Source organism: Prinia subflava, chromosome 5, assembly GCF_021018805.1.
Source record: "Prinia subflava isolate CZ2003 ecotype Zambia chromosome 5, Cam_Psub_1.2, whole genome shotgun sequence".
NCBI lineage: Eukaryota > Metazoa > Chordata > Aves > Passeriformes > Cisticolidae > Prinia > Prinia subflava.
In genome coordinates, this window is record NC_086251.1 from 37,017,145 (window position 1) to 37,041,484 (window position 24,340).

The window sequence follows — 24,340 nt, forward strand, 5'->3', positions numbered from 1 at the left end:
TGATTTTGTTTCACTCTTATTTCAAATATAAAAGAATTCCTGGTACTGAATCCGAAAATAAAAGGTCCTTGTTGTATAGGAAACAAGGTTTTGCACAGTGGATTCTTTGGACTAAAGCATGGTGGTAAACTTAAAATGTTAATTTATGGGAATTATTTATGACAGCCCTAGGGAATGAAATCCTATTTAATGACAAAGCAGGGATAACAGTGACGAAGTAGACAGGCAATAAGAACATTAGGGTCAAAAATCACAACTCCATCTGCTGCTGTAATTCAACAGGATTTTTAGAGAAGTCAGTGGTAGTTATGGTAAGTGCCACGTTTTTTTGTAGATCCTAGAAACAAATAAGCCAAACACAGTAGTGTGATCCATTTTGAGTGTTACATTTCTGTGCTTTTTATCATCAACATTGTCAGACAGGCTTATATGTGAAGCCATGCCCAGATGCACAAAAAAGTCCCAGGTGTCTCCTCCCCACCCTAAGTGCCCACTGTGCTACCACAAATCTGAGAGCAGGCCTGCAAAGTTATGTACCAGGAACATGGCAGGTGTGTGAGAGGGTGTTCAAGATTTGTGTCAGGACCTCCTACGTGACCTATAACAAACCTTTTGTTTTTGACAAGTGATCCTTGCTGCTAGAAATATATGGGAAGTGCCAAGCTTGGGAGTCAATATCCTTTTAGGATGCTTGGGCAGACAAGGAGGGCACTTGTGAGGAAGAAAAGAATGTGCCCAGGGTGTATTTGTGGTATCAGGGCTTCCTGCTCCATGGGAAGGTGCAGAAAGGCAGTCTGGCTGCTGAGAGTCAGAGTCTGCATAAAGCCTCAGAGAAGGGGCACAGAGCAGGAAGAGAGTTTGACCAGAGCTACACCAGGCAGAAAAGGAGGGGAAAATTGGGTTACTGGAGGCTGAATGGGTTTGGTGAGGGCTATGAGAAGCTGAGGGAGAACAAGGTAACAGCTGAAATAAACAGGCCAGAACTGCTGCTTAAAGACTGCAGAGGCCTCAGCTCCTGTCAAAATACACGAACATTGCAAATTCCTCTGTGACCATTTAATGAGTATGATGCACTATTTCTAATCATATTTGGAATAAGGTTAAAGAGTGAAAGAGTACAATATGCAAAAAGTGTATCTACTGGCTTTATCCTGTATGGCTTCAGCATGCAGAAAATGAATCAGCAGCAATTTAAGAACACAGTAATAATAAATTTAACTTTGGCTAAGCAAGCTCATTTTTTAAATCCTTGGAGACTCTGCAGCATGTTTTAATGGGTCCTTTGTGATGTGCATATTTCCTCAGTTTAAAAACTGGACTAAATGGTTCCTTTTGCATAACTTAGGAAGGAGCTGTCATACGGTAATGATTTTAGGTCACTGCTAAGCTAGACCAGATGTGGATGAATGGCTTAACAGTGAAATGCTGCATATCCCATTACAAAGCTTTCTAGGTCTATATCCTTCCCCTTTTGGCTATGAGCTTGCAGTTAATGAATAAGTCCTTAATACATAGTTACATGTCAAAGAGGCACTGATAGTTCCACCACATTTTTGACGAGGTTAAGGAACCTCTGAAGCCAGTTATTGACAAAATAAATTGACAGTGTTGTGTAATTAGGAAAAACTTTGTGTATCATTGCCACCCAGAAGATATTGTCTTCCTCTGTGTTTTAGGGGTTAGAAGAGAACCACATTGAAACCATAAACAAAACTTATTTTCTGGGTGAAAAGAAAGAAACAGTGTAATGTAATGAGCTGCTAAATAAGGAATGAACTTTCTGAAATACCAGCTGTAGTCTTTTAAATATGAACAGCTTTTGTCTAAAAATAAGACACTATTGATTTGCAGAAATTAAAAAAAAATCTTTCTCTTGTCTGAAATACCAAGAATAACAAAAGATAATTTATCAACCTTTCTACTTGTTGATATTTAATAATGTAGAATAAAATAGTTCAGTTGTCAGGAACCTGCAATGATCATCTTGTCCAGTTGTCTGACTGCTTCAGGGCCAACCATTATGTTGTCCAAATGCCTCTTAATCACTTACAGGCTTGGGGCATCAAACACTGACAGCTAAGAGGGCTGTTCCAGTGTTTGACCATCCTCTCAGTAAATTAAGGCTTCTTAATGCCCAGTCTGAACCTCCCCTGGCACATCTTTGAGCAAAGAACTATTCATTTGAACCACTGAACACCAGGGAGAAGAGCTCAACACCTCCCACCCCACTTTCCCTCTTCAGGGAGCTGTAGAGATCAATGAGGTGTTGCCTCTAAGCCTCCTTTTCTCCAAACTAGACAAGCCCAGAGTCCTCAGCTGCTCCTCGTAATAAATACCATCTAGTCCTTTCCCACCTTTGGTGCTCCCCTCCAGAAGCATTCAAGGACCTTCCCATCCCATCCCTCCTAAACTGCAGGACACAGACCTGGAGACAGCCCTGGGGCTGAGGCCTCATCCCTGAGTGCAGTGGGGTCAGCTCTCCTTTGGGCTGCCTGGGGCTGTGTTTGATGACCCAGGCTGGCTTTGCCCTCGGGGCTGCCCGGGCACACGCTCTGGCTCCTGTGAGCGGCTGCACCCACCCGGCCCCTCCTGCCGGCTGCTCTCCAGACACTCCTCTCCCCTTTACACCTGTGCCCAGTGTTAGCCGGATTTATGTCATATCTTAATAGAACAGCTAAAAATGGTTACACTGATTAGGCTTACAGGCTCAGAGTGTTGAAATCTTGGTTGTGCTTGGTGCTAGTGCTATAATTGTAATTCACTGGCAGTTGTCCTTTTATTTGTTTAGACAGCTGTTTTGGGGTCAGAAATGTTACTTGAACCCTTTGAAAATGATGGATCGTGCACTAAACATTATGGAGGTGTTCAGTCAATTAACTAATGAAGCCTTAGTGCATCTGTTTCTTTCACCATTAATTTTGTCTATATGTCAATGCTTTATCATAGATGAATAAAACATAACTTAAGTAAATAGCGAGCAATATAATTAAAATCTATGTTCCTTTAGAACATCTGTCACAAACAGTTGATCTGTCCTATATTTACTTTAGCATTGGTCCACATAAAAAACCTTATGTGCTGTGATTTTAAAAAGAACTCAGTGTTTGTAAACAAAGTATTTTTAATGACTTTACATTTAATATTTCAGATACTGCAAAGAATAAGCTGCTTGCTTCCGCAAAACAACAGACAATACCAGTAGTTGTGCTACTTTCTGAAAATAATAGCTATATCCCTCTAGCATGTAGCTCAATTTAATCAATGCTGACTTTGCCTTTTTTTCCGATGACTTTTAGATCACAATACTGAATTATGATCTCACTAATAAATCCAAGCATAATAAAACGCTATATTTAAAATAGCACTGAAGGACAAAATTCTGGTATAAGTTCTATTTTCTCAGTGTGAAATTAAATGAGAGCCACAATTTTCTATTTTTTTTACAGCTGGAGCTCATAGGTTAGACATTCTTTTTTCAACCAGTTTGGCAGAGAAGCTTAATAGGCAAGTGATTTTCTTTTCTCTGGGAAATAATGTATTTCCTTCAGGAGTCTGAAGATTGCTCATGGTTTTAAGAGTATTCAAAAGGACATGTACTGACTTGGTACCATAGTTGGCAAGCAGAATTATAGACTGGAGTGAGACCCAGGAAATCTTTTTCAATACAATGACATGGGACAGAATTTAAAATTGTTTATGGCAAAACCAATTCTTGCCAGGTAAAAAAAAAAAATCCCGGAACAAGATTGAAAAATCCTCTTTGGTTCCCATAATTTAGATTTTTCTGTGGTGAGATTCATAGCTTATTCATTAAGAGAAATGTATCCTAACTAAATTATCTGAGTGTGTTATACAGGATTTCATTTTTTCTTTTGAATGTAAGTGATGGGAGTAATTTTTTCCATTATTTTACATGAACTTGAGGAACACAGATATTGCCATGATTTTTTTTTACCTTAATGAATTTATTCTGTATATTTTTAAGATATTTATATTCACACACATATGTATGGAAAATCACTAAAAATGATTGTATTGTAAAGCATTATAGAATTGTTGAACAAAGTAATAAGAAAATGAAAAAGAGAAAAATTTATTGTAGAGCTTTTCATTTTTTCAAAATTTAAAACCCTTTTAGAAACATTCTAAAACTTAATCTACTTTATTCTGAGAAATGTAGGTACAAAGCTAATATAACATTTTGATGATGTTTTTTGAAGTCTTGTTTCCCAGTAAACGGATTTTAGTTAAAAAATTACAAATAAATTTTAAAGAATAAGGAAAGAGAATTTGCAATTAAAGGGATAGCTTCTGATGTTGATGAGAGAAATTTCTTAGCAGTGTTGAAATGACAAAAAATTGTTTAAAATGAATGGATTAAGGGATATTAGCAACAAAAAGGCAGCAAAAGCTATGGCACTGGCCATGTACCTCTTTCAAATTGTCTGATCTTTCAGGAAAAAAAAATCTCCCTAATCACATTGATTCAAAATTGTATGTTGTTCTAAAATTATAGAGTTTTCAAAATAAAAAAATCACATATAAAAGCAAATGAAATTTTAATAGTAAGAATAAAGGTAATATTAAATCTGACAGCTGTTCCAGTCTTTCATTGACCGTTTCCTAAAGAAAAATGTATTATATGTAACAGCAGAGTTAAAATCTAAGTGAGAAATTGAAATGCAGCTAAAAATAGGTAGGTTTGAAGACTTCAGCTTTAATCTATAGGGAAAAAATATTGTTATTCTGGAATTATTTAGTCTTCTTAAGCTATTCAGGCTTTTCAGAAGGCAAAAAACACATTCCTGTGGCTAATATGTGGATTAGCCTAAGTGTTTGCTTGGGCCTCAAACCGATTTGTGATGTGAATTTTTGGGACGTTTTGTCCTACTTTGTGCTGCAGTTTCAAATTGTGAAGTACTCTGGGAACACATTCTTGTGGCTTTTCTGACATGACCTAAATGAAAAATTACATACTAGAAAACACTGCTAGGCTTTTGGTGTCTGCTGTCTACTGCCTGTATTACTGTAACACCATGACTTCCTCAAATCAGTGAAACTAATTACATTAGGGAACACTATGCTGGTTATCAAGCCTAAGAATGTGTTTCTAAATTTGTGAGCTCTTGAGGCTTTGATCAGACACTGGTGTTCGCTGAACTTTAATTCTCCTAAAATCAAAGTAGCAGATATAATTTCTGAATGATTGGAAGTTAACTTAAAGCTCAAAACTTTATTTTTATTTTCACAACTCTTACCTTTCATTCAATTGTGCTCTTTGTTTAATTCCTTAAATTAAGAAGTGATGGATACTGCCCAATGCGTGAATAAAGACAGGAACAAAATAAACTGCTGTCTAGAACAAAAAGCATTGGATAATTGAGTTAGCAGTCTAAATCTGTGAATCATCTAGCACTTGATAACTTTCGTTGGTGTTAGTGGGGCTAATACAAATTTAGGTACATTGCTTTTTATGAAAGTTTTATGAAGGGTGAAGTTCTTTAGAGAATTTGGAGAAATGGATCAGCAGGAAGGGATATTTAATAATTTGTTCCTACACTGTATAAATGCTGAGTCGGATTCTTTCAAAGCTGATGTGATAACAAGCCTGAAAAGGCCTGTACTCAAGCTTGGGCTGGTTGTTGCTTGATAGATCTATATTGAAATTAAAATCTGTTCTGTGTTTTAGCATATTTTTAAAGATGGGTGTGAGTGACTATAAGGATATGAAGAATAATGGTCCACAGCTCCAAAAGACTGTAATGCATGTATTAAATCTCTTTTGTCCTGGGATGAGAGTCCTGGGGCAAGTCTGCTGCTGGCAATTCCAAAATGAAGTGCACTATAGAAATCTTGAGACGACAATAAATGAACTTGATAGCTTTGCACACTGTTGCACATGGATGCAGAGAACTCCGGCCACTGAAACAGAGAGGCTGCACTGGTGGTTATTCCACTAAATAAAGATAATAAATAAATTTATTTTTATAAAATATCACCATATTAAAATAAATATTAAAATATAAGAAATGTATTTATTAACTTATTATTAGTGGAATACAGCTACTTTTGGAGTAATGAAATTTACAAGATGGAGAAGCCCCTCAGTGCATCCTGCTGTGTGGTAAGGATGACCAACAGTGTCCACCTCAAAATTATCCACGTGCAGTGTCTTCAAGCAACTAAAACAACAATGAAAGGGCTCTTGAAGACTAACTAATAACTTCAGCTGAATATTTGCTGTGGAAGAATTTGCATTATCATAGCATCACTCATAAATTTATATGAAGACCTAATGTATTCATAGAAATGAATATCTGTACTTATTAATGAGTTCTGGTATACTGAAAAGCTTTCCTTTATTTCAAAATCTTTGCTTGATGAATCAGTTCATCTTAATTTCTGGAGGTCTCTTTCCATCTTCTCATAGATGGGTGCCGATGCTGCATTTCACTACCTCTGGTTTGGTCACTGGCAGATGGGAAATGGGTCAAACCCTCTCAGAAGCCATATGTTTGCTCCCAGTGGGAAGCTGAAAGAAGAAAGGATTGATTTAATCCTTATTACTGCAAGAGCAGCCGTGTGTAAGGTGGATTTCTCTTAGGACCTTAAAATATTAATTCTAAGTTAGGCGGAAAGTAAATTGGAAGCAGAATACAATAAGTAACTCTGGACATGCATTTCTATTTCATTGTGATGGTGGCTTTCTGCTGCTGCCTGTTTGCTGTCCAGCAGCTGCTTCAGCATTTCCCTGGCTTGCAGTTTGCTTAGCTGTTATCAGCACTACCTTTCCCCCCTCTCCTTATGGAAAAAATGGGCCGTGTAGTCTGCTGCAACCTCCTGCAGCACCTGCTCAGCTGCAGACCAGCCCTGGCTGTTGTGCTGGTCTAGAAGCTGGTTTGACTGGTTGGCAGCTCTCTGCAGCTCCTGCAGCAGCTTGCCTCCAACCACTTCTCTTTTCTTCAAGGTTTCTTGTTCCTCTTGCAGACACACACTCACTCCTGGGTACATACCTTGTTTTGACTGGAGCAGAGTTTTGTGAAAAGCAGTGTAATGATATTTTATTGATCTGTCTGAAGGTGGAAAAGAATTTTTTCCTCTTGATGTTACTGTGTCCCAAAATACAGGAAATGCTAGCTCTTTATTTACTTGAGGTATAGGCTTAGATTCTCTGCTCAGAAACTGCTCCAACTAGTTTAACCACAGACCAGGATAAGAAGTAATAAACAGAAATTAGGAACAATTAATTCAGAAGCAGGGCAGGGACCTTGCAGAAGCTATAAAGGATCCTAGCAATAACTGAGGTATCAATTGCACTATAAGGTGGCCAAAGTGTTATATTCTTCAATGCCCAAACTGAAAGAGGCTTTTCAGGCATTTCTTTTGGATTGCTCTGTATTTTCTGATGACTTATACAGAGTTTAAACTCTAAGTGGTCTTGTGAGTAACAGAAGCATAAAAGAAGTGCAGGTGAATCTTTCTGTCATGTCCTGTCAACATTTGGTATTTTCAGACCTGCAATACCAGAAGATTTGAAAATGTCTTGATTTGAATAGTGGCATAGGTGATAGTGGCCTTAATACATTGACTTTTTCTTAAAATTACTCGGTACTGGTCTTGATGTCAACAACTTGACATAGAAAGCATATCTGCAGAAGTGTGCCTGTATTTGTACATTCTGCTCAGCTTGTATGAATTGCTGCATATGGTTCTGCCAAAAAGAATCGTCTTCTCTTTCTATGCTTACTTTTGTTCCCAGTCTCACTTGAATATCTGGGAGGTAAGAGTGGAAAACCATTTAAGGCTTAATGTTAACAGCAAAATGAGATTATAACAGAAACAAGATTTGCTTTATGTTATAATTTAGCTCCTATCTGGTTCTTCCCTTGCTGTAGTAATGAATGCCTTCTAATGTTTTTTCTCTGTCACTGTATTCTTAAAAATCTTTGAGCCGTGAATGTCAGCAGAGTGGGTGTGGACACCAACCTCACATCTTTGCCTTCACTTGTTCTTGGAGCTGCTGTTTCTTCACTGCCTCTGCTTTTTCATCTAAATGTAACCTGTGAGAAAGAGAAAGGGTCAAATTCCTCTTAGGGAGTCCTTGTTGTATTCTTTTGAATTTATAAGCCGTAACTTGTCCATGTGCATTCTGAAAAACTTATTTCTTTTTTCTAATGTGTTCAAAGGGATCCTCTGATAACTATTTTCTGTTGCTTGAAATTTTTGAGTGGAACTAATGCTTTCTGATGTTTCTCCAAACTCAAGAGCCCTACTGTCAGTCCTTTTATGAGGTTGTCCAGAGTCTTCATGTATTTTTTTCTTTCTGCTTGTGGGCAGCATGTCAGAAGGTGGACTTGCCAGGTCAAGCCTCTCAGTTGAAATGCCCTGTATGTAGAAATATATATGAGTAGACTAGGATGTAAAGATCAAGCCAATGCAAGGAGTTTCTAATGAAGAGGGGCAGAAAGAGGAAACAGAAGAATGTAGCTGAGCTGGAGGGAAGCCTCAGTGAATGCTCTGGAGGGCAGTCAGCTCCTGAATCCTTAACTTGTACTGAAGTAGACTGAGGTCAAATTTCTCAGACTTACCAAGGGCTTGGATATGAGTGTTTTTATTGGCTAGCACATCAGTTAGAAGGAAGACTTGTGAAAACCATAATTAACTTGGAGTGAATATTTATTTTAGGGGCACCAGATATGTTCTTTATTTCAGTTTTTATTTATTTCACTCTTACTATTTCCCTTGCTTTTATACAAACATTAGTGTAGGCCAACCACTAGCACTTTAATTACTGAGATATTAATGTAGAACTTGCACTAGTCTAGAAACCACAGTGGTGAAAATGCTGACAGCATGTAAATTTCTAATGATGTTTGATAGTTACACGTACCATGATGGCAAACTAGGATGCTTTTTCTTTGCTTAAAATATGCTGTAATTTCATAATGTTCAAACTTCAGGCTGGACAGCAACCAGAGTAATGACCTCTGACTCATCCAAAGAGCTGAGAAACCACCAAAGGTGACTGTGTGTGCAGGATTCGATTTGCAGCTAGAGCTATGAGACAGAATTGGGAAGCAAAGATATGTGAATATTGTGTTAGGATTGAAAGGCTTAAAAGAACAGCATAACTAAGATATTTGATCAGGGTAATTCATCACTGTACTGGGAGAAGCATTCTAGTGACAGGAGTGTGAGGTATGTTCTATACTATATATTTAGCTAGGAACAAGGTATAGTTGGAACCAAGGCTCAGCTAGGAACAAGGTACAATCTGTTTCTCTTGCAGCTCTGAACACAAAGACTTGAACCAGTTTTGCAACTGGAGCAAATCAGTAAAACTCTATTAACCTAATTGGATCTGATGCTCAACCTCAAGGGACTCATGTGCTTTGTTTTGAGATTCTTGCTTTTCTTCTGTATTTCTTCCCTTTCCTCCCATTTACTTGTCAGGTTTGCAAAGTTTAATATAATGACTATTTAACTTTCCTTCATCCAGTGGGTCTTTTCTGACTGTGAAGAATAGGAACAAGTAGGTCACAGCACAATACTTAGGATGTGGAAACTATTGTAGCTTTGTAAACTGTGCTCATTCAGGGAAAAATATGATCTATCTAGTAGACAAGATATTGTCCTGTACGAGACCTATGTCTTTGTGTCTGGAATGTCACATAAAGATACAAATGCATTTATATTTATATGCAGGTGATTTTTTTTCCTTTATCTTTTTCTTATACCTAATAAATTTTGGCATGAAGCTTTTTAGATGGATAAATACTTCACGCTGAATTTTCTTCGAATTTCTTTTGGGAGAGGGAGACAGCACTTCTGCAAAATATAAGAGAAATATAAATTTGCTAATAATACTAATAAAAAACCCCAAACAAAGCATGATAATTTCTTTGAGGTGCTTCAGTATTTTTAAAAAAAGACTTTAAAAGCATACTGTAAAAGATGAAATTACTACAGGCAGGAGGTTATCTTCATGTCTTGCATGTTTTTTTTCTTCAACAGCCAGTCAGGAGATGTTGAAAAATTCTTCATGTGGGTGAGATTTACAGTTGGTTGCCCATTTACCATGCATTGCTTATTGAAATTTCCACGGGTAAATTTTGTATTCAACATGAAAATGTGAGCAGGAACATAGTTTTCCTCTGGGTTTTTTGAATATTTCTTTGCAGTTTTGCAAGCACTGAAGAGATAAAGGGGATTTACAAAAGGTTCACAAAAAGTGCAAGATTTCCCATATCACAAAACAGTGCTCTAGCTTCAGACTGCATGCATCATGACAGAACATTCAATCATCAAAAAATATCTATTTCCTTTTCAACTATTAAACAGGTTCAAAATGGTTTGCCCATCATAGATTAAAGCCCCTTGTATGACTAGATTGCTTTACTTCCCTGAAAGCACCTTAAATAGAAAGTGCAGCCCAAATTAGTTTTACATGTTATATTTCATTGTCTACTTTCGACAAATTTTCAAAAATCAGATCCATTAAATATTAGTTAAACATACATCTGCAGATGTTCTATGCACTCTTATGTAGCCTGAATTCTTAAGTTTCCTTGCCCATGATCTTGTCTTAAACAAATGGTAGTCCATCTGGTTAATCATACTTACAGAATTGCTCCCATTTTTCAAATTATGCTGTGACTAAGAAAAGCCATGGGGATCTGTTCCCTTCTTTGTACTAGTGAAGTGAATTAGAGGACTGCTTTGCCTACCAACTGTTATGAGCCTAATTAACATTACAATGTAGTGTTGTAGTTCCAGTATTTATTACAGAAATCTTTCTCCTGAGACCACAGATCAGTTCATTAGTCAGTTGTGATTGTTTGGTTACTGCTTTTTATGATGCTCATAAAAAGAGCCATTCTTACTATCTCTTTAAGTGTAAGTTACACGTGTTCAGATCTTTGGTTTCATTTGACTCTGGCTGCTGCAAGCTACTGGAACATAAATTATAAAGATAAGATGCAATTGCATCAAAGCATGCCTTATTCATGCCTGAGTGAAGTGAAGCACTGTTTGGGGGGCTGTTTTTTCTTTCTTTGGTGTGTTTACCATGTGCTATTTGTGGCATGTCATCTTCTCTCATTTGATAGAAGTGCAGTTCAAGAAGACAGCTGGGACTTCTAAGAGATCACGTGTTATTGAGAGATGGTGTGCCCAAAAATTACCAGCTATGTCAAGCCTTGTAGAACAAGTATGTGTTCTCCTAAAGATTTATTGCAAACATAGACCAGTATGTGTGCTGGTTTTCTGTGCATTCCAATGCACTTATCAAAAGTTTTATCAAAGCTATGCTAGTCAGTCTGCTGCTAATCGAAACAAACAGATTTGTGTATTTACTTGGAACAAACAAATTTGGCATCTTTTAATGTAATTTATATGAACAAGAATCAAGCTAGTGCATGCAAGGCATTTGCACAGATGGCTCCCTTCTCCTTTCCTTTCTTTGCATTATATCCCATTGCTCTCATCACTTGTGTAATTCTGTCACACAGCAGCACTGTGTAACAGTGCAGAGAGTGCTCCGTTCCAATGCACTGTGGTCTCATGTTCAGACTGTATTTCAGTTTCTTCCATTAATTTAGTAAAAAAAAGGATATGGGTGTACATATATAGACATGTATATTTTTAAGAGAACGTCCCTAAATATGAGGAATACAAAAGCTCTTAATTGGTCTTCACAGCTGGGTCATAAGACTGAGGACCAATACCACATGTTATTACTTCAGAGATTTGCCCTTGCAGGAAACAAATTCCAGCCATTTCCTCCCTGCAGACCCTGCCTGCAGCAGGCTGTCTCTGAGTTAGAGCAGTTAAACTACTCTCTGTGTGATTGGGATCTCTTTCATTCCCCCTGTGAAATCATGATCTCTCCCAATCAGCAGCTCCTATAGTTCTCTATCTGCAGCTTGAGATCACATACAGCTGGGTTTTATCCTTACAGTAAAGGAGTTTGCTGCCCCATGCCCTGTTTCCAGGGTGCCTACTATTACTATTTCCTCTACAGATTTTCTACAACAAACATCACCTCTGCTTCCATTATGCTCTAGCCCATAACAGTGTGTTGAATGTACTTATTATCATGGGGCAGCAATTTACCTTCCATCACAGATGTTACCTGCTGTAGGTTACAGGTGAAGCTACGGGGCAATCCAGAGGTGTAGTGAAAGTATTAGCAGACATCAGTACTGTGGATATTCCTCTTATAAACAAAGAGTCAGTGATTTTAAAACAAGCCATTCCCCAGTCAGATGCATGGTACTTATGCAGGATTAACAAGCAGTTAGGGAAGAAACTCCCTCCCTGAGTAAAGGTTGTAAACAGACCCTTTTACTGTGTCAGAAAACAGCTCAAAGAAGGCAGTGCTTCAGTTCAGGAAGGCTGCTGTGACTTGAACAGGTCACCTATCTGGGTTACATTTCTGGGCACTGAAGATGCCTTCCAGCATAAGAACTTGGAAAAATACAGAGATACCCTAAAGGCGCTTTTTAATTTTTGGTCGTCCTGAGCTATGAGTTCCCTTGTTTTTCTTGAGGACAGATAGCTGATCATCATACATCTCTATGAAGGCAGAAAGAAAATGGTTCTGGGTGGTATTATTTTAGTTGTTCAGATGTACCTAAAGTGCTATCTTTAGAACACCAGCTTATCTCACATTGTGCTTCTATTGATTTTCAATCTTTTCTTTTAAAAAAGCAACCACCCTTCACCCTGCATAAATCCTTCACAAGCCTTCACTTGCATAAATCCTGCACAAGCCATTTCTGTAGATGTAGGTGTATGTTAAATATGAAGAGCACAAGTAAAAGATCACAAACTCCAAACAGCTTCTCAACAGACCTTATCATTGTGGTGATATGGATTTTGTTTCTGTGAGCAACCTGGGAAAAAAATCTAGGCCTAACTGCTTGAAAACAACCTAACAAGTGTCAGTGAAATCTTTTAAAGAGCAAGAGATTATTTGGAAGGCACATAGGTAGAGAAATGGGTTACAGCTGCAGCTTTGAGAAAGGTGTTGTGTCAAGATTTTTATTTTTCCTTGTTGTAGATATAATATTTTTTCCTCATGATCTTGTGAAATGTGCAATTCCTGCCTTAGCAGCATGCTCCTAATTAGGCTTGTCATCTGATCATATGAAGTTTCTCAGTCACATTCACACTTGTCATGAGTTATTAAAAGATGCTTCTGACTTGTGTACTTGTCCGCCTGCATTTAAAAAGTATTCTTTCATGTTATCTGTTTCACAGAAAATCCTGAGCCTTTTTTTTTGTTCCCATACAAAGCATGGTAAGCAGTATAAATAGAGAAATTACTGGTTTAGTCCACACTTATAACCTGAAAGTATAAAGAAAACTTTCTTAGTATCAGATTCTAGCTTTGGAGAATTTTATTAAATAATAATGGCTGACTCTGGCCTTAAAAAAAGGTTTTAAATATGTATTTTTCATCCTCCAATTTTCCCATTTGGTGCAAGGCTTGGTAATGTTTATTCACAAATCATGCAGAGTTGTGGCAGGTACAAGCATGGTTGAGCATAACATTAAGGGGGTTTTGAGAAAGAAAAATATGTATCTGCATTTTTGAAAAGGTTAATAGCAAAACCATCCAGCATGTTAACAGCATTATCATGAACCAGAACAGGAGCAGGGTGGTATTGCTCGAGTTCAGTGCATAACTTCTAAGGACTTCCTACCCTGTAGAATTAATAACATCAAATTAAACTTCAGCTACATGGAGGAAAAACGTGTATTTGATGTAATTCAACATAGAAAACAAGGACCTTTTAAAACTGAACCCCCCCCCAAACCTCCAAAACAAAATCAGCATGACATAAAGCTATAATTTAAACATGACCCCACATTCCTTCCCCTAGCTCAAATACCTCTCTCCTCAGACACTTGAGGCTTTGCATTTAGCCAAGTATTTTTTCTGCCCTGGAATAAGAGATGATGACTTCACACCACATACAGATAGTCTTAGTGGAGAAATAATTGGAGTCATCTTGCAGGAAAATGTAATAAGCATTAGGACGACTCAAAAATTTCATGCCACAATCTAGTCCTTTATGTTTAAGATATTAATTTTACCTTGGGAATAACATAAAAATCTTCAGTCTCCTGTATAGGTTGTTCAGACCTTTGTCTGGGGACCAGTTCTTGTGCATTGCATGGTTCAGTGTATATTTAATTATTGCAGCCAGGTGAAACAGCTTTAAAGATGAGTTCAGAGCCCAAGCCCAGTAATTTAGAGATTAAACAATCTATTGGGAAATTAGAGATTTGCCTTCAAATCCCTTCTCCAATATGGGAATTTATATCTGTCTCCCTTTACAAGAAAGCAACTTTGACCACATTTTCTAAACTCAAGCTTTGGTTGAAAGAGCCCTCTGTTCAGTCTCTGAAAGTGGCATATTTTGACCACACCCACTGGAGCAGTTTCCTGTGGAGGACTTTGGGGAATTTCTGCATCCTGTTGGGGTCTTTGGTATGAGGTGACCAGTAAGTATTGGCCAGATTTAGGTGGCTGAAAACATGCTCCAGAATGGGACTCCTGTAGCTCTTCAGAGATGTTGCTAGATTCTAGGGATTTCACACTTGGTTGAGTTAGTTTTAATAATGCAAATTAGCTCCTAGAGGTTAGAATTGGACACCTGAATATACATCCAACTCTAAACTCATGTAAGCAAAGTACTTTGCTCTGGATCTCATGAACTTCCTAGGTATTTGAAATAGTTTTGGATGATGTTCATGATTGTGTGGCCTTCCTACAATTTTGCAGTCTCAGGCAACTTATGAACTACTCATCAAAATGCTATTATAGCCAGAAGCAAGTATAATAATCTCATATTGGTGTATTGATATCCACTTTCTTGTCTATTTAGGTGATAGCTAACCACTGGTTATTTCTGCCTGAAGATGAAACCTCTTATAAGGACATAGTATTCATAGTGTGCTAGCAGTATTAAAGTAATATTATGGTGGTATTTCATCTAGTGCTACAGCAAGGCATCTTACAATGTATTAACTTCCCTAAACTTACTGATGACTCTGTGTTCTGGTTCTGCTTCTGCACTTTGCATCCAGTGTGTTTGCGAGTGAGCATTTAAATACGCAGTAGCACATAGATCCTGAGTGTTTTAATGTAGAGCTAGGTGGCCTGATAATTAAAAGTTGAAAGGAAACTGTCAAAACAGCAGGAGGTTAAAATAAAACCAGGAAAAAGACAATACTATATAGACATTTAGAACTGATTTGCCACAATAGAAGCTCCTGAATTAATGACATAAGCAGTGTTTTGCAGGTAAGAACACAAACCTTAGTCGGTCTTTAAAAAAGGAATAAAAAATACCATCTATCCTCCCCACCACCTCTCCACAATTTGTTCATGAGTTTTCTTTATATTGTAACATAAATTTTAAATCTTCACGTTGACATAGGTGCTGAGATAAGCCACAAGAACAATGTATTAGTGATGGAATTGGTAGCTGACACAGTTCGCTTGTGAATATCAGTTTAATCTTACCTCTTCTTTTCTGATATAACATGTAATACTATTTTTAAAGTAATTGCTAAAGAAATTTTTTCCCCATTTTTTTTATGGTGTAGAATGCCAGTGAAAATTGGAATGAAAGTTAAATTATTTCTCGTTACTACCCTTGCTTGGTTTACTCAGATTATAGTACGTCTACATAATTTTTTAAAACAAAACAATGTGTGTGGGAAGGAAAGCAGTGATTTATATGTTTTAGGCCTTAAGGGTAATTTTTAGTTAAATATAGTAGAAGTGGTTGTGTTGTGCTAAAGAGGTGTAATACATCATGAACTTTGATATGGGCAAAGGAGGTGATAAAGAGAACTTGTGTTAATGCCCCATAAGGCAATGATCAAATAAAAGTGATAACTGAACACTTGTAGTTATAAAGGACCTCTGAAGAGAATGATACTAATGCTCTAGAAAAACTAAGCAAATCTGTTATGACTCTTCAAAGTAGTGTGGTAAAATGAGAAATTTCAGGTTTTGTTAGCAGAGTCTGCAGCAGGCACGCAGCCTCAGCTGCAGGGCCTGCACAGCTCAAGCGTGAAGGAGTTAGGGAAGCAGGGTATAGGGTAGTACTCGGGTCACATAGCCTCTAACATTGTAGCTTGGGGTTTCACTTTATGCACACTAACACCAGACCACAAACCACCCATAATGCCCGTGTCAGGCCAGGTTTGTACGGCACGTTAGGTACACAAATGATTAATTTTTCTTTATTTGAATTGGGGTAAAGTTTTGTGAAGTGCAGTGTAACAGTACTTGATTAGTCTGTCTGGAACAGGGGAGAAATTTCCCCCCTTACAGTTTCTATGTCCTAGAGGAAATGCTGGAGCAGGGTTCCTGCAGGTGGTCAGCTGTCCTCCGGCCCAGCCAGCTGCCCTCTGTTTCCTTCTCTCTTAAAAGGACCTTAGACATGGGGGCACAGATTTTGTCACTTACACAAGCGACTGTTAGCGTGGTTGTCAAGAGTCCATCAGGCATGGAGATCAGCTCTCAAGATTGTGAGGAATGCGTGTGCAGCCATCTGTGTCACTGGCAAGAGTTCAGTTGCACAGTAGCACACATGTCTGCACACCCAGCTGTGTGCCAGGGGTGCCTGGGGGAGGCTGCGGCTCACTCCCCTCTGCAGGGCGAGCAGCTCTTCTGTGAATGGCTACTGACAAGATGAGATACAAAACCTACGAGCTTGGGATGCAGAACCCAACAGGACTATTTATACCTCCTGCAAACAGCCATTGACAGCTCCATATTTCATATTATGCAAACAAAAGCTGTGGCAATGGCAGCTGGTATAGATTCTTACTGTTTAGTCATGCCAGCCTTCTCTTGCATGGCGTCAGCTCAGATCCTTAGAGATTGCGTGTACTTTTTCCCCAAGAGAGGGTCATGCTTTTTTCAAGGCTGTGAGTCATGCTTTGCTATTCTTTTATTCTGAAGCTTAACAGAAAAGATCTGATCTGCATTTTGTGGACTGTATAAGTGGGGTGATAAATCCCTCATTCTGGAAAGGTTTAGACTGAGTCTGTAATATACGTGACGTTTGTGGTTTGACAACAATTGCATGGCATGTCACAGCAGTTTTACAGGAACTGCAGACAGACTTGCTCTTCATAGAACCATATTTACATAAACAATTCTGCAGCTCTTCCAAGATGGAGCAGTTCTGTGAGTCAGTGAATTTTCAATTGCTTACATGTCAAATGAAAAAAATCTCTATTTGAATGAAACCATGAGTAATAGAGACTGAAGCTAAATAACAAGAACTTGGTAATTACAGAATATATTGCAATATTTTTGAAACATTTATGAATGTGAGTACAGAAAGTTCAGATTCTGCTTGGGTATGTTATGAAATAAACAGAATCATTCCATGAAATGGGTGCAAAGTAATAAAGAAGAGGTCTATTTTCCTCTTTCTGTCAGCCTGTGTTTTCAAGGGTTGCAATATACAGACTATTTCTGACTGTCTGACTATGCCCTTTTGGAAGCAGATCTGTTCTTTGTCACCTATGATAAACACTTCTTTTTGAAACTTATTTTCAGTGTCAGAAACTTCTATTACTAGCAGACTGAATCAAACCAGCAGGATGCATTGAGTAATATAACCTAAAAGGAAGGCAATCAGAATAGGCATGCTGCTTTACCAGTCTTGTTACTTCACCTCTACTTCAGGAAACATTTATTTAAAGATTGTCCTGAAGATGATTTCTGTTGTCTGTTCTCTGGAAAGAAGTTAGTGGCTGAAAGTTTATTGGAATAATTTATTTAATGGATTAAAGAAAATTCCTTAATCCAAATTTTTTTTTTAGTTGGACACACTGAATTTTCCATAGAAACATGTCCATTTTCTGTAGAAATACAGAAAGATACAGACTAAGAAAAAATAACCTCCATAAATATTAAAAAGTGTTCTTAATGTAAAGCTTCTTTAACTTCACTCTCTTTTTTCCTTCAAAAGTGCTTTGAAATAAAATTTTGTTTTTGCCACAACAGCAAATTTATTAGAAATTCTAACAGATGATAAAATTTATTATTGACAAACCAACGTGTTTTTATTCATGAGTCTCTTCATCTGGTGGCAGAGGAGAGGTTATAGCAACAAAATAATGTTAGATATTTACAACAGTAATGACAATAAATCAAAAATTCTTTATAGCATGATCAGAAGAGTCAGACCCTTGTTTTTCTGGTCATTTGGCATTCTTTACTGTAGTGTTGTGAAATGTAGTATGACCCAAGGGTCTGAATTCTGACTGTAGAAATCCTTATTTATGTTCCAGCAACATTTCTGACATTTTAATTTTCTGAACAGTCTCTAGCTTTTAAAATTGTTGAATTTTTGTGTATGTTTGGGCCAAGTAACTTTCATTTGACTTACTGTTATCTTTCTTTCTTGATGAGCAACAGGCAGAGAATCCAGTCTTTTTTTTTCTCAGTAATTTATCGTGATTAATTGCCCTTATTGCTGGAGACTCTTTCACAATTTGAATTTGTCTGGCTTCAACTTTCATGTATGAGTTTTTCTCTGTTTTTAAACATCTCTTTTTATTTCAATGACTTTTGTCACGCACTTTGCAGTTTTCAGCTTTTTTTTTAGAGTGTTTATCCCAGACCTCCACACAACATTCCATTCCCACTATTGCTTATATTCAGAGGCAGTGCTAGTTTTTCCTGCTGTTCCCAGGATTCTCCCATATGTTAAGTATTGATTGCATTCCTTGATCGTTGGTGTCCAACTCTACATTTCTTTAGATTTAAATGCATTTTGTTTATTGTTCTAGTTTCAAAAAGCATGACCTTAGCCACCAGTGGGACTCCTCTGAAAAACCGGGGGTAGCTTCTTGCTGCAGCTGAACTGATCATTCTTTAGCTTTCCACCAGTGTGTCTATCTGCAAGAATTATGAGCAGTGTTTTAATATTTGCCTCCAGATCATTGGTGTAAATGTCAAATAGCATTGGGCCTTGCTAATCCCTGTGGGATCTCACTCAAAACAGCCTTGTTTGATTCCCCACCAAATGCTTCTTCCCACGATCCCTTAGCTAGCAAGCCACATCTTTGTTCCTTTTGGTTTGTGCTTTATTTCTATTGAAAAAACACTCCATGATTTATTAGTATTTAAGCCTCCTCACTGTAAGCACGACTCTGGGGTTAACAGGCCCTCTTGCCACAGGAAACACTCCCTGTGAGCCTGAATAGAAGCAATCAGCTCAGAAAGTGGATAGGTTGTTATGGGAAAGCTTGCAGTATTTTAACTTGTTTCTTCTTTCCTCACTGGAGAAGTGCATCTCCTGCCTCCAGACCTGTTTCAGTTGTGTCCATTAAAGATAAGTGGGTTTTTTCAGCCAGAAAGAGATTCAGGGCAGCAGAGGGATGGCGAAGACTGTCACTGCATACTACTCTAAAGAGTTACTCTTTCAATTAACTTTTAAAATTAATGTTCAATACTGTCCTCTTTATCTGTTCTCTGGTAGGCAAGAAGCTGGTTTCTATTCTGACTGAAACTGGTAACAAGATAAAACAGGGTCATTAGTGTGTTAGAGAAGAGGATGCCAATTACTGGCATGCTATGTTAATCCAAAAGGATGCTTTCAAAAACAAAGATGTTTGAAACAAAACATGCATTCGAGCTCCCACAAAGAGCAACAGCAAATGCCAGAGTTCACCTCTTGCTTTTTGCCACTTTTGTATCATCCTCATTGTGAATATCTATTTATATTTAAAAATGAAATTTAGGTGAAGTCCATAATGAAGTTACTGTTCATGCAGGTACTTTTACACAATAAAACATTTTGTTAGTTCATTAAGTATTTCTATTTTAGCTGTACATTTCTGTTACTCAGTGCATAAACTATCCAAGTAAATTTTTCCAGATTTCAGAATATTCAGTATTCACTCAAAAAGAGTTGCATTTCTTACTATTTTTTGATGTATAGGATGACAGTTTCTTACTGATGAAGTAGCAAGTTGTAGGGTAACTCTTCAGCTGGATTCAGTTAATGTTATTTCAAGAATGAACAGGCAGAATGCTTCTGCTGAGTTGTGCAGGGCTTGATGCTGGCATATGCATGATTCATACTTGGTGTGAGGAGGGAAATAACACAGATTGTAAAGGTCTGGTGGAGTGGGATTGTCACCAAGACTGGATTTGCAGCATCCTAGAGTATTATGCCTGGCCTATGGCTTGAAGATCAGTTTTCCTGCAGCTCCTAAGTCATAGCTAATATCCTAGATATTGAAAAGTTATGGTCTGAGTGATGGTGTTTGAACAAATGTGTTGAGTTCTCCTATAGGTAGGTAGATACTGGTAGGGAAAATGGTTGCCACTTAAGATTTACTGGGTATGAGGTTGTTTTGTAGATGAGTTTAAAAAGAACCTAGCCTAATTTTAAGAATGAGAAGTTAATTCAGTTAGAAAGGAGTATGACAAGAGAAGGGGTAGAAAGCTGTTTAGTCATAGATGTTTCATGAGACTGCATCTAATCAAATTGTGGATGTCTCTGTTGCCCAAGCTCGCATGAAATCACATAGAGAATTTCCAAAATAATTACAAACAAACAAAGTTTAAACTATGCATGTGGCTGTGAATAGCCTGTCAAAGAAAAACCTCTTTTTGAAGTGAATATTATGGCTGCTTTTCAAACCCACTCATGGTTTTACTTTGTTTTCATTCTGCCGTGACTGAACTTTTTTCCCAGTTATTTGTTGTCTTATTCTTACAGACCTTCCCTTTACTTAGTAAGGAGCTGCTTAGGATCATTTTGCATTGCAAAGGTGCTGAATAGCAGTCTATAATGGTTTTCTAATTATGTACATTTTTATGGCCTGTATAAAGGGATGTAAAACAAACAAGCATGTGCTATCATGATTTACCTGCATTGTAGTATCAAGTATGATGTTCTGTCAAGGAGGAGATCATAATGCTATTATAGGTGCTCTTCAAAGGAACAAAGAAAGATAAACATGCAGGATCATAGAATGGCTGAAAACGACAGAGCACTTAACATGAGTGGATTACAGTATCTAACAAATCTAGAAATGATTTTTCAGTTCTGGTACTTTCTTGTGACTACAAGAAAGTAAACACCAAAATTTGCTTGCAACAAACATGAAAAAGGTCTCTGAGCTGTGTAAGACTTGTATATCCACAGTGTCTGTTACTTTGCTTTTCCGTTCCCTTCATTGTAAGTTATTGTTTACAAGCTTTAGTGCCTAAAATTCCCAGATATCAATTTGGCTGTACTTTGTTTCCTCTGGTGTATACTGAAAAGAGTTATTGACCTGAGGGATTTGCTCATTAAAGAATGGAAACAGAGGTAAAGGGAGGTGACTTATTCAACAAATGCAGAATGAGCAGTAGAGAGAAAGTGTCTGACATGGTTTGTTCTTCATCTGCATAATAGAGAGCATGAATAATAGCACTAGAGCAGGAAAATATTTTCCATGCAACTATCTTCCAATGATATGTTCCATCTCACAATATGATTTTATTCCTCCCAACAGTGTTTATCAGTGAATGGAAGAACAAGCTTGGGAAGGACAATTATCTTATTACATTATCCTATATAAATTACTGTTCTAAACTCAGAGGAGTTTTTAAGCTATCATAGTTTTCGTTCCAAGAAGTATTTGTAATCCTTGCAAAATCAATTCTTCTCAACATAAAAGACCAACATATCTACTTGTCCATGGTTCTGTTTCCCTTTTGCTTTGCAAAATAACTTTGAGAGAAGCATCTGTTTTTGTTTAAAACATTCAAGGGGTGTAGTTACCAATTAGAAGAGTGATGCAGAAAATATCCATGTCATCTTAACTGTGTTGGCAACTGCAGAGGAAATTATCTTCCCAGCAAACTGTTCATCCCTCCCTCCCTTCCCCCCTCCCTCCCTCTTAGTTTTTCACAGATTTCAAGATTTTTCTAGAAAAAATGTTATCATTTGTAGCTGGCTCTGTAAATAGCATTTAATTCCACAGCTGCTGAGAACACAGACATTTCTTACATTTTCCACTCTTTCTCCTGATAACTTTCTGACAACTGGAATATCCCAGTCCATCAATTCAGTCTCTAAAATAACTGAAGCTCAAAACAATATTTTCTGAGTTTATGAGCTAGACCACTGGTTTGTTTTTATTTATTTTTGTGGTTTGTTTCCTTAATATTTCTTTGTTCAAGCAGCTAACCAATGTTGGATGTGTTTTCTCTGCTTGAAGGAAACATACTCCTAAACCTGAAATTACCATCTTGAAGCTATTTTTATCAAAAGACACTTAAAAAGAATCATAGAATAGCCCATGTTAGAAGGGACAGCTATAGGTCATCGAGCTCCAGCCCATGGAGAGGGGCACCTTCTATTAGATCAAGTTGCTCAGAGCCCCACCCAACCTGGCCTTGAACACTTCCAGGGATGGAGCATCCACCGCTGCTCTGGGTGACCTGTTCCAGTGCCTCACCACCCTCACAGGATAGAATTTCTTCCTAATATCTAGTTTAACCTGTTCTCTTTCTGTTTGAAGCCATTCCCTTTTGTATTACTACATGGCCCTGTAAAAGGTCCCTCTGCATTTTTTAGCTCCCCTCAGGTACTGCAAGGCTGCAATTAGGTCATGCTGCTGCCTTCTTTTCTCCCAGCTGAACAACCCAAATTGTCTCAGCCTTTCCTCACAGGAGATGTGCTCCAGCCCTCTGATCACCTTGTGGCCCCCTCTGGAGTCTCTGCAGCAGGTCCTTGTCCTTGCTGTGCTGAGGATTCTGTGCTGCATGCAGCACTGCAGGTGGGGTCTCACCAAAGCAGAGGAACAGAATAGACACAAATGTTTGTCATAGATTTCCTTCTTAAACCTGCCAGGCTACTTTTATACAAAGTAGGAGACATGTCTTAGTGCAAAAAATATGTTCAAATCAGTGTTAAATGTTAGGTGTATTTTAATCACTCATTTTGGCCATTACATTTTCATATTATAATGGCAATACATACACACATATCATTTATATTTAGCTAGGATCTTGCACTAACTTGTTGAAATGTAATTATAGGGTATTTTTGAGTCATGTTACTATTTCCTTGAATTCTTGTCTCTATTTCTCAGAAGTGTAAATGTCCAGGAGAAAAGAAAGAAAAAAGTAGATCCAAAGAAATTCCATTTTCTAGGGGCTGGTTAAATGATGGGATGACTGAAATGTACAAATTCAGTGGTGTTCAATAACATCATTTTCTTTACTGTTTTGGTTTTATCTAAGTCTGTTTCTACAGACTTTTACTGTACCTGCAATGCACTGAAGTTACCCACTGGCATGAAAGGGGTAAAGAGTAGGTACTGGTGTAATACTTTAGATACTATATGTCTTTAAATAAGTGCAAGTGCAGTTCTGCACCGTTAGTTTTGAAGAAAGTGGATATTTCAGCAGAAGAAAAGATAAAGCCATTAATTCTGAGACTTTTTGCCATTTCGTAATCTCTATGGCTGGTCAGAACTAATTTCAAGTTAGTAATCACACGTGTGTATATCATGAAAATAGAATAACATATTTAAATCAAAATTTAACAGATGGTTAGAGAGAGCAAAGAGTGTGTCATTAAAAATTTTTGACAAAACACATTGTTTCAGAATTAAATTTGGTCATATATTGCAATTTTACCTGCTAAATTAGGTTCCTGAAGATCTATCCCTGACTGGAATTTACAAAGCTGAAAGGATATAAATGTGTCTTTAATCTTGTCCTAATGAGAATAGTGACACATGCTGTGCAATTCAGAATCCTGTTGTGGTTTTCCTCCACTCCCATGCTCCATATGAAGATCAAGCAAGCAGAATATTGTTTTTCCTTGATTTGCTGTGCAATTGAACAATTTATGGAATACTTGACTGTTTGCCACACAAAAATAAATCACATTTACTAAATGTGAAGCCTCATGCCTGGATAAAACCACTCCTTTGGATTTGTAAAGAAAAAGTGGTGGAGTAGTACCTTCTCCATTCACAAACGGAACAACTTTCACAATACCTCGTTTCAGGTATCTTAAAGCAAGAGCTCTAATTCCTGCTGCTGTTAGGAGCTGCCATGGGCTGTGAAAGAAAGCACCTTAAGCAGAACTTTATGAGGGGTTTTGAGTGAAGCTTGCTCAGTTGTTCCAGTTTAATTCTACTTTCTGTAAACTTCTTTTAATGCAGTTGTTGGAATTGAGGTCTTCCCAAATGATTATATTGAAATTTCAGGTAGCTGTAGGTTCTATAAAACCATGTTCATTTTTCCATCTCTCTGAATAAAAACTTGAGGTTTCAGGCAAAA